This window comes from Caretta caretta, chromosome 4, assembly GCF_965140235.1.
Source record: "Caretta caretta isolate rCarCar2 chromosome 4, rCarCar1.hap1, whole genome shotgun sequence".
NCBI classification, from domain to species: Eukaryota; Metazoa; Chordata; order Testudines; family Cheloniidae; genus Caretta; species Caretta caretta.
In genome coordinates, this window is record NC_134209.1 from 108,195,104 (window position 1) to 108,205,812 (window position 10,709).

The 10,709-nt window shown below is 43.4% G+C and overlaps 1 protein-coding gene across 9 annotated transcripts in view; it reads right to left on the minus strand.

The window, feature by feature from the left end:
* Nucleotides 1–10,709, minus strand: part of N4BP2 (NEDD4 binding protein 2) — a 116,192-nt gene that overhangs the window by 63,308 nt on the left and 42,175 nt on the right. For 3 of the 9 annotated variants that reach the window (XM_075127966.1, XM_048848523.2, XM_048848524.2), the window contains one exon: nt 8,076–8,228. The exons of 4 other annotated variants lie outside the window; for them this stretch is intronic. The gene's annotated coding sequence lies outside the window, so the exon portion shown is untranslated. Of the gene's footprint in view, nt 1–7,937; nt 8,001–8,075; nt 8,229–10,709 lie in introns of those variants that run through there. 2 more of the 9 variants (XM_075127969.1, XM_048848525.2) reach the window with 2 other exon arrangements.

A 10,709-nucleotide genomic window follows, 5' to 3' on the forward strand; every position in this document is an offset into this window, starting at 1 on the left:
AGTCTGTGCTTGTTTCCCGAGCCCAGAATCGGCGTTCCACAGCATGAACCTGCCCCATTAGCACCATGATGCATGCATTGGCAGGGCCCATGCTTTCAGAGAAATCTGTGTCCATGTCCTGATCACTCACGGGACCGCGCTGACGTCGCCTCCTCGCCCGGTATCGCTTTGCCAGGTTCTGGTGCTGCATATACTGCTGGATAATGCGTGTGGTGTTTAATGTGCTCCTAATTGCCAAAGTGAGCTGAGCGGCCTCCATGCTTGCCTTGGTATGGCGTCCGCACAGAAAAAAGGAGCGGAATGATTGGCTGCCGTTGCTCTGACGGAGGGAGGGGCGACTGACGACACGGCTTACAGGGTTGGCTTCAGGGAGCTAAAATCAACAAAGGGGGTGCCTGTACATCAAGGAGTATTTCAGGCAGGACTTCACGGAGGGTTCCAATAAGAAATGGTGCACCTAAGTTATTGTTCTTATTGGAACAAGGAGGTTAGCCTGGCCTCTGACTGATACATGCCTAGATTTACCTCGCTGCACCTTCTCTGTGAGTGACTGCAGTGTGACCTAGAGGAATGAGTCCCCTAGACAGGGGAGGAGGCAAATGAGTACAAAACAAATCTGGTCTATTTCTTGTTTTGACCCTCTCCATCTATCTTTTACATCTTTGGCTGGCAGCAGACGGTGCAGAAGGACTGCATGCCATCCACATCTCATGGCTGCTCGGCAGAAGATGGTACAGTACGACTGCTAGCCATCCCCATCTCTTGCCTGCCTGGCAGAAGATGGTACAATACGACTGCTAGCAATCCTCATCTCTTGCCTGCCTGGCAGAAGATGGTACAGTACGACTGCTAGCAGTCCGTATCGCCTGCCCGCTCACCATAAGACGGTTCAATAGGACTGACTGCAGGACTAAAGAGAATGACCTGGTCAAGTCACTCCAAATTTAGTCCCTGCGCCCATGTCTGCCCAGGCGCTCCCAGCCAACGTGGCCAGGAGCACCTCGGACACGACGAGGACGACTACCAATCGTATTGCACTGTCTGCTGCCAGAAGGCAATGGGTTGCTGCTACTGTGCAGCAAAGCCATACCGCGTCTGCCAGCACCCAGGAGACATAGGGTGACGGTTACCTGAGCGGGCTCCATGCTTGCAGTGGTATGGCGTCTGCACAGGTAACTCAGGAAAAAAGGCGCGAAATGATTGTCTTTCACGGAGGGAGGGAGGGAACGGGGGCCTGACAATATGTACCCAGAACCACCCGTGACAATGTTTTAGCCCCATCAGGCATTGGGATCTCAACCCAGAATTCCAATGGGCAGCGGAGACTGCGGGAACTGTGGGATAGCTACCCACAGTGCAATGCTCCGGAAGTCGACTCTAGCCTCGGTACTGTGGAAGCGCTCCGCCGAGTTAATGCACTTAATGCACTTAGAGCATTTTCTGTGGGGACACACACACTCGAATATATAAAACCGATTTCTAAAAAACCGACTTCTATAAATTCGACCTTATTCCGTAGTGTAGACATACCCTTAGATGAATTCAGAATGAGATACTCCTCAAGTCTAATCTTACCCCTTTGGGTGATGTCAGGGGTCACACTTAAGTAAACAAAACAAAAACAAAAACCCCAACTCCCCATTCCAGTAATTTTGGGCTCCGAAATCCCACAGATCCAAAAATATATCTAGTCAGCAAGTCTATACATATTTTGACACTCTTCAGGTCATGGGTCAGTTTACAGACATTATCTCAACAAAACCTACAAAAGTCAAAGGTCAACATTATTTTTTTTAAATGCAAGGCTAATAAAATATTTGAAACAAAAAAATACAAAAATACCAATCAGACATTCTCTCAGCCATGTAGATAGAATAGTTCCTCTTCTACAGACAGATGCTTATAATTTCCTCTTTCATATTGTGGTACTCAACAGTTTGACTTGCACACACAAAATCTGGCTGAAAGGTTAGACTAACTTGGTTGAGCAAGAAAGTTTTTTCCTTCTAAAAATCGCAACTGTGTCATTCAGTTTTTATACATAGGCCTATCTGCCTCCGAATCGGAAAGGAGTGGTGAGCGCTGCATTGCAGTGATTATTATAGCAACACCAGGGGAAGGAGACTTTGGAAAAGGGCAGATTGAGAAGCTGGCTGCAACTGCCTGAATCACAATCTGCTTCCTAAAAAGAAAAGGAGTACTTGTGGCACGTAGAGACTAACCAATTTATTTGAGCATAAGCTTTCGTGAGCTACAGCTCACTTCATCGGATGCATACTGTGGAAAGTGTAGAAGATCTTTTTATACACACAAAGCATGAAAAAATACCTCCCCCCACCCCACTCTCCTTCTGGTAATAGCTTATCACTTCATCGGATGCATACTTTGGAAAGTGTAGAAGATCTTTTTATACACACAAAGCATGAAAAAATACCTCCCCCCACCCCACTCTCCTGCTTATCTATTACCAGCAGGAGAGTGGGGCGGGGGGAGGTATTTTTTCATGCTTTGTATGTATAAAAAGATCTTCTACACTTTCCACAATATGCATCCGATGAAGTGAGCTGTAGCTCACGAAAGCTTATGCTCAAATAAATTGGTTAGTCTCTAAGGTGCCACAAGTACTCCTTTTCTTTTTGCGAATACAGACTAACACGGCTGTTACTCTGAAATCTGCTTCCTGGCCTTCTCCAGGAACAGCATAACAACGTGCTGTCTCTTGTTTGGAGCTTTGGTAATGCTATGATTCAGGTCTCTAGTAATAATGACAGTAATGGCAAAAGCAAATAAAGGAGATGGAAGAAAATTTTTGCCACTCCCACTATTTATTACACCTTTTTTAATTGGGGGGTATACAAACAGACTTGGATACCCTCCATTGAATATTTCAGGTTCTGCTTTGATCCAAACCACCGTTGTCACAGATCTAAATTATCTGTATACAAATACATTTTTTGTATGTTGATTGTGCTAATATAAGAAAAGTTAGCTCATTCTCTTTCCCTCTCATCTCAATTACTGCTATTTCTTTGTTAAATTAGTATATAAAACTGAGGTTAAAACTGTTAAATCCATACTGATATGCCCTATATAAAAGAATAACAATGAAAAAGGACTACTACTCTTCTTTTCTCTTCACACCGTATATTAAGTTACTTTACAGCTTTTTTTTTTTTAAATGATACTGATTTTGAAAATTTAAAAGAAATACCACAAAATATTTAGGAAGCATTGCTACCGAGACAGCTCCACCACTTGCTCCCCAGAACATCAGACGCTGCCTAAAAATTATTTAATTTAACCAATTTAATTTTGCAAGTGATGTATTCTTTAAAAAACAAGGGGGATGCATGCTTTTTAGGTTCTGTAGGCCAAGCTTATTGCACACACCAGGAGCTCCTTGCAGTCCTCCATTTCACCCTACAAGCACTCTGTGCTCCAATCCATCTCTATGTCAGAGACTCCTAGCAACGCTCCCCAATCTCCTGACAGGGATTGTATGTGCAGCCCCATGCCCCAGCAGGGTGCCCCATTCTCCCCACTATCCCAGCAGCTCTGTTCCTTTCCCTTCCCCTCTCACCCCAATCAGGGCCCCCCATTCTTCTCACCATGCCAAGGGTTCTGTTGGTCTCTTCTCCCTTCCAATCCCCAAAGTACCTTTCTTTTCCCCAGACTGGAAGAGAGGGGTGGATGACTGGTGACCTTTCTGCCTCACTGGAGCAGACTTTGAGGAAGCAGGTGTGACATTCCCCAGGGTACAATCTGGACCATTGAACTGCTGTGTCCTCTCAGTTCTCCAACCTGGGGTGCTTCTTACAGTGCTCCACTCTGGGAACAACCACTCCTGGTCTACTCACACACAGTCTCTAGCATGTAACAGAATGAGTGCTATAACCAGCCGCTCATGAATTACACCACAGGAGAACACCAGCAAACTCTCCAACCCAGACTTTCCCCCAGAAATAGGCATCTTGTACTGCCCAGCACCCTACTAGACAATGCAAGCTCATATAAAGTCCATCATTTCATCAATGGAAATTACCCGCACAAGCCTGGTAGTTTCCCACACACTTTAATCCAAACACACTGGTTACATAAAACAATAAAATAAGTTTATTAACTACACAAAGAAAGATTTTAAGTGACTAAGGGTATGTCTACACTTACAAGTTTTGCGCCAAAAGTTTTAGCACTTTTATTAAAGAACTTTAATTAAAAGCGCTGTTGTGTGTCCACACTAGCTCCTTGTATCGCTGGGACACACTCACACTAGCAGCTCTTGCAACGACAAAGAGAGAAGTGAACTGTTGTAGCTATCCCACTATGCAACTGGCCACAGGGTGCTTTGGGAAGGGTTTGCAATGCCTCATGGGGCGGGTACAGCATCACATGATGCAGATTTCTCAATCCTATTGCCAGTTGCTTTTCAACTGAAGTGTGGAGGGGAGTGTGTGAGACAGGGAGACTGTTTATGGAGGGGGAGGGGGGAAACAGACAGTGTGTGTTGGGGGAGAATGTGTCGGCATGCTGTCTCGTGAATTCAGATAGCCGCAGGAATTCCCGAGACGAGGTCCTCAGGAGAACCAGTCCTGAGACGAGGAAGGCGGAGACCCCGACCTCATCTCCCGCCTTCCTCTCTGGCTCTGCACAGCACAGAGTCTCTCTCGCTGTCATACACACATATCCACCCCTGCCTGCCTGCCTCTGTTCATATTGTGGATGACAGCAGGGGCATTCCACATTAACAATTTGCTTTGTGTCCCGGAGCGGAGCAGAGCAGCACAACATGCCAGCTGTCAGAACAGAGCTTTGAAAGGGGAGGGGTGCATGCCTGCAGAGTTGCTGAGTTCAAAACAACGAGCAGAGTGGTCGCTCCAGGCATTGTGGGACACTTCTGGATGAGACCAATTACAGCGATAAAAGCAATCAAGGCATTCACACGGGCAGCCTCAGCGCAAAAAGCCTTATCAGTTTTGTTGCAGTGGTTTTATTACAGCGCTGCAACTGAGGAGTTTTGGTGCAAAAAGTGGCTTGTCAGTGTGGACACCCCTGCTGTTTCATCACCAAAAGCTGACTTTCAGCAAAAAAAACTTGCCAGTGTACACCAGGCCTAAAAGTAATGAGGTTACAAAGGAAATAAAAGGTAAAACACAGCTACCATCTAAGGGTATGTCTTCACTAGCAATGTTAAAGGGTTGCTGCGGCAGCACTGTAATGTTGCTGTGTACTTGTGGCACCAGCGCTAGGAGAGAGCTCTCCCAGCATGATAGAAAAAAACAAACCCACCTCCACGAAGGAAGTAGCCCCCAGCGCTGGGTGCACTGCCTACTTGACAGTGCTGAAACTTGCAGCGCTCTGGGTGTGAGGAGGGTTCACACCCCTAAGTGAGAAAGTTGCAGCACTGTAAAGTTGCAATGTAGACAGGCCTAATTTAGCAAGCTAAGTGAATTAAAAGCAAAGGTTTTTCTCACCACGTGCTTTTTTGCAATCTTTTACTGGCTGAACGCCTCTTCAGACAGGACTCCCCCTCTCCCGTACTTCAGGAGTTGTTGACACCATGAACAGAAAGAAAGGGAGGTGTGCCCAAGGCATTGTCCTCTCCTATAATCCAATCTTTTGTGCTAGAAGCATCTCCAGCTGTTTCACAAAACCTGTTTCCAGCTGAGCCATGAGTGACAGAAAATCTATTTGGAGGGAACTTTAAATTGTTCCTTTGTTCAAGATGTAGATTTTCTCACTCACACCCTTTCTCCTGCTAAAGAATGGCCATTTAACCAGTTGATCTCCCTGAAACCTGGCTGGGGTGTTGGCTAGCCTTTCTGTCTCTGATGAATTGGTCTGTGGGCACACCCCAAAATTACAACATACTTCAGTAACATCATGCAATAAAATCTGACAACATTACACACAGTGTTGCCACACATATTTTAACAAGACAATAATATTCACCAGATTATGAGTTTTCAAATGACACCTCACAAGGCATACTTTGTACAAAACTTATTATAATCCTGTAAAAGAATAAATATAGGGGTACAGACTGTCACAACAGGACATTAGGAAAGAGGAAGGAAGGAAAGAATGAAGCCTTCTCTTGCCTCTCCCGTTGGCTATGCCCTGATGGCTGAGTATTCTAACCACAGCTCCCAGGACCGAAAGCAATTATTTCTCATTTGCCATTCAGGTGTCAGCATATTACACTCCACTGGGAGGATGAGCAAGTGTGTTGTTATGCTGCCAATGTTAATTGATAGCATTAACAGAGGACAGTGGCTCAATGTGTCTCCTTTTTCTCCTCTTTCAATGTTCCAATTGTCCCCCAAATCAATAAAAGTTCTGGCTACTGACGGTTAGAGCCTTCTCAACCCAGTGAAAACGAGCGAATGAGTGAGGGTGAGGGAGAGTGAGCAAGGGAGGGAGTGGGGACGGAGTGAGTGGGGTGGAGCCTCAGAAAAGGGGCAGGGCAAGGGTGTTCAGTTTTGTGCAATTAGAAAGTTGCAATCTTTAATTCACAGGGGGCACTGCATCAAGGGGGGAATGCAAGTAGAGGTAATTTTTCAAAGCCATTAGTTGTCTTAGTACTTAGTCATGTCAGGTAAGTTTTTGAGCTTTGCATGAGATTAATGACTAGAAGTGGTCCCAAATTTGGTTTTATGTTTCATACAAAAAAGTGGACCAACAGTTGTCAATAAACCCACCCAAAACAAGCGTGATTGGTCAAAGAAAACCCAACCCCCCCAAGAATAATTGGCGGTGGGAATTTGCATCTAAACAATTGGTAGGTATTGAGCAAACAAATACTGTGGGGCACAGAACAGTCCAAGAAAAAAACAAAAAGACAGACCTTAAGACAAGTGGGGAAAAAACACTTACATGTTTTTATCGTGGAGGCCTCCAGCTCATGTATAAACCTTAAAACGGCCTAGCTTTTATCATACAATCTTGGGTGATCTGACTGCTATGTTAATTTTAAATTGCTCAGAGAAATTTGAGAGAGGATATTTAAGTAACTAGATTTAAAAGAATCAATATTTCTATTTGACATTCTATTTTTCAAACCGCATATACTCAAAACATTTCAGTGTTCCTTTTTTTTTGTTGTTGTGAAAGACTATAGAGTCTCTACAGACTGAAAAAAAGTCCAGAGTTTGGTCAAGAGGTCAGAGGCCTAGCAAATAGGGATTAGCTAAGAGAAAGCAGAATAACCAAAGATAACCTTGCTTTTGCTAAGATATGCCTGGTCAGCAAAACGCCAGATGTTGGGGGCAATAATTGCGTCTTATTCAAAGTTGCAAATAGATCAAAGAAGCCCTGTTTCTGTTGTGTTAGTTTCTTCTGTAGGGAGATGTTCTTCCCACACAACCAACCTTGAGTTTATGAAAGGTTCAAGCATGCCAGTATAATATATGACCTCCTCCCACCTCCCTTTCCCAGGGACCAATGCCTACCTTAAAACATAAATAAGCAACTTGAAAGACAATCTTTATTGCCATATACTTTCACTGTTTCTTTGCTTTTACCCCTAGATATGTATCTGTTGGACAATCAAAGGAGCTACTTCATTCCTATGGACCCCAAATCAGAATTCAACATATATTTTATACTAATACATTTATTAAAGTACTAATTAAATGCTAAATGTTAATTTGTCAACTTGAGACCATGGGCGGAGACATTATGTAACATTTTGACCATTGGCTACTATGCTATCATGTCTTGCAGCTAAACCTATCCGGGGGTGTGGGACTGCCTATCCAGTCACTTTCCCCATCCATGGGAAATCCATATATTCCATTGTAATCAATTGATTGACAGTGTCTCTGAGCCTAATAAGCAAGGTGACACTCCGTCAGCGCTGTACGTAATAAACTCCTTGACCTCTACACGGTGTGGATTTATGTCCTTCAAAGTAAAATAATAATTCTAAAGGAACTTACCTTTTGAGCTTTGTTGACTATACCATATTAGCAAAAAGAAAAGGAGTACTTATGGCACCTTAGAGACTAACAAATTTATTTGAGCATAAGCTTTCGTGAGCTACAGCTCACTTCATCGGATGCATCGTATTAGGTTACCTAGCAGTGAGTCCCTTCACATCTTGCAGAAACCAGCACCAATGTTTACATTCATCAAAGAGTTTGTAGATATCTGGTATGCTGCTTTCTTGTTGTCAGGAAACCATATTGTTGAACGTACGAATCAGGCATCAGTTGGTGCGGGTGCACTTTCTTTATAAAAAGAAATCATCAAAATACGAAATAAAATATCGTACATAATTTTTAAACAACCTAATAACATGGAGCAAATTTAAAGTCCGGATAATATAATTTATTTTACAGCCACATATTCTAACATTTAATGACAATTACCCTGGCACATGTGCAATGAGCTCAGTCAGATTTAACTCACTTTTCTAAAGGACAAAGATATCCTTAGTCGAAATCAAAGTTCTCTAGTTACTAATTTAGAAAAAACTGAATTGCATCAGACATAGCCATAACTCACCAACCATAACTGGAAAAACAGAATAGAGTTCAAACTAGAAATACATTTTTTCATTTGGTTCTTATGTCCTCATAGTAGTTCTTATGCTGTCATGAAAGAATTCTCCACTACACCTGAGACAGTCAGGAAAAGATTCAGCTCACGATGTGGGGAGTTAAGCACACAGGGAAACTGTGGCACACAGAAATCAGAATACATCCCTTGCAGCCAGAGCGATCAAGCTTTTTTAGGCTTTGTCTAGATGAGGAAAATAGTGCTTTTTTCAGGCAAGTTAGCTCAACAGCCCTAATATGTCTACATTAGTGTTAAGTGAGGTTTTCAATTGAGTTAAATTAGCTCAATATAGCTAACTTAACTCACTGAAAACCCCATTTAACACTAATAGAGACATTTTGGCCTAATGCTAAAATTGGACCTCCTAGACTGAGCTAAAGGTGTTAAATCATGTTTACACTGGTGCTATATGGCGTTTTCAATCTTGTTAAATTAGTGGACCACAACTATGGACTAAAGCACATTGTGGAAGTTTAAACATTCTTCCACAACCACTGTTATGGTTGGTTGGTTCAAAAAGGAGGACTGACGCCCCAATTTCCTAAAGACACTTCATGGAACTCTTAAGAAGATTGTCTACACATCTGCACCAAAGTATGTTGGAATTTTTTTTAAGCATAAGGAGAACTTTGATCAAAACACAGAGCATATTTTACAGAACACTGTCCTTAACGAAGAGGAAATAATTTACAAAAGTGATGAACGACTTGACAGATTACAAGCTCCTGACATTACCATCCCAATCTTATTGAAAACGTAGTTTCAAAGTAGCATCTGGAAGATTTCTGAAATATTTCTACTATTTTAGCCAACAAGATTCATCCCAAATATAAAAATCATAGGTTGTGTCCAGAACAGGATGAAGAGGTTGGAGTATGGCTGATGGACAAAATCCCGAGTTTTTTTCTTTTAGCACTTAAATTTGATGATCCCACTTTCTAACCCAAATATATGTTTGTGAAACAAACTGTCACAGATGCTTCACTGTGGTAGAAAATAAAGTAAAATCACTGAAGACTAGACATTTGAATTCAGAATTTTGCCAATTTTTAAAAGACCTTAACATCCTGGTCCAGCCAGCTCAGTCAACCATGTTTTACAATTTGTTTTGTCAAAACTTTCTAATAGGGTAAGTGCTAAACAAGCAAGTAAGGGCTTGTCTACACATACAGTTATTCAGCAACAACTATTCCAGAATAACTGCATGTGTTGACACTCTTATTCCAGAAAAAGAGTGCCTTGGTTCCTATTTAAATTAATGCATTTTGAAAGCGGGTTAAATTAACAGGAACAAGGCACTCTTATTCTGGAATAGGACTGTCCACAGATAGGGCTTATCTACATGGAACTTTTAGTGCACTGTAGCAGGGTCCACATGGTGACTTAGTGCATGGCTACACTTGCAGATGTAGAGTGCTTTGAGTTAAACCAGCCTTCGGAGAGTACAGTAAGGAAAGCGCTGCAGTCTGTCCACAATGACAGCTGCAAGCACACTGGCGTGGCCACATTTGCAGCACTTGCAGCGGCATTGGGAGCGGTGCATTATGGGCAGCTATCCCACAGAGCACTTCTTCCCATTCTGGCGCTGTGGCTTGTGGGAAGGGGGCAGAGGGTGCGGGCATTCTGGGTCCTGTCCCAAAGCCCAGTAATGCATCGGTTCGCATCCCAGCAACCCCTCTGCTTCCGTGCACATTTGGCACCATCTTTCAAGGTTTTCTGTGCTGTGCACTCTGTCTTCCCTGTTGGTCTGTGGGAATGGAGCCCGAACTGCTGAGAAATATGCTGACAAGTCTCGCCAGCACGTCACATTTGGCAGTCGAGTTACTCCTCAAGATCCAAACTGACAGTGAGGACTCTGACGATATCCACTAAGGTAATGCATACGACACAAGATTGCTTGTGGCATTCACAGACATGCTCACCACTGTGGAACGCCGCTTTTGGGCTTTGCAAACAAGCACTGAGTGGTGGGATCACATGGTCATGCAAGTCTGCGATGATGAGCAGTGGCTGCAGAACTTTTGGATGAGAAAAGCCACTTTCATGAGACTGTGTGAGGAGCTCGCCCCCACACTGTGGCGCAAGGACACGAGATTGAGAGCTGCCCTGACAGTGGAGAAGCGGGTGGCTATTGCAATCTGGAAGCTGGC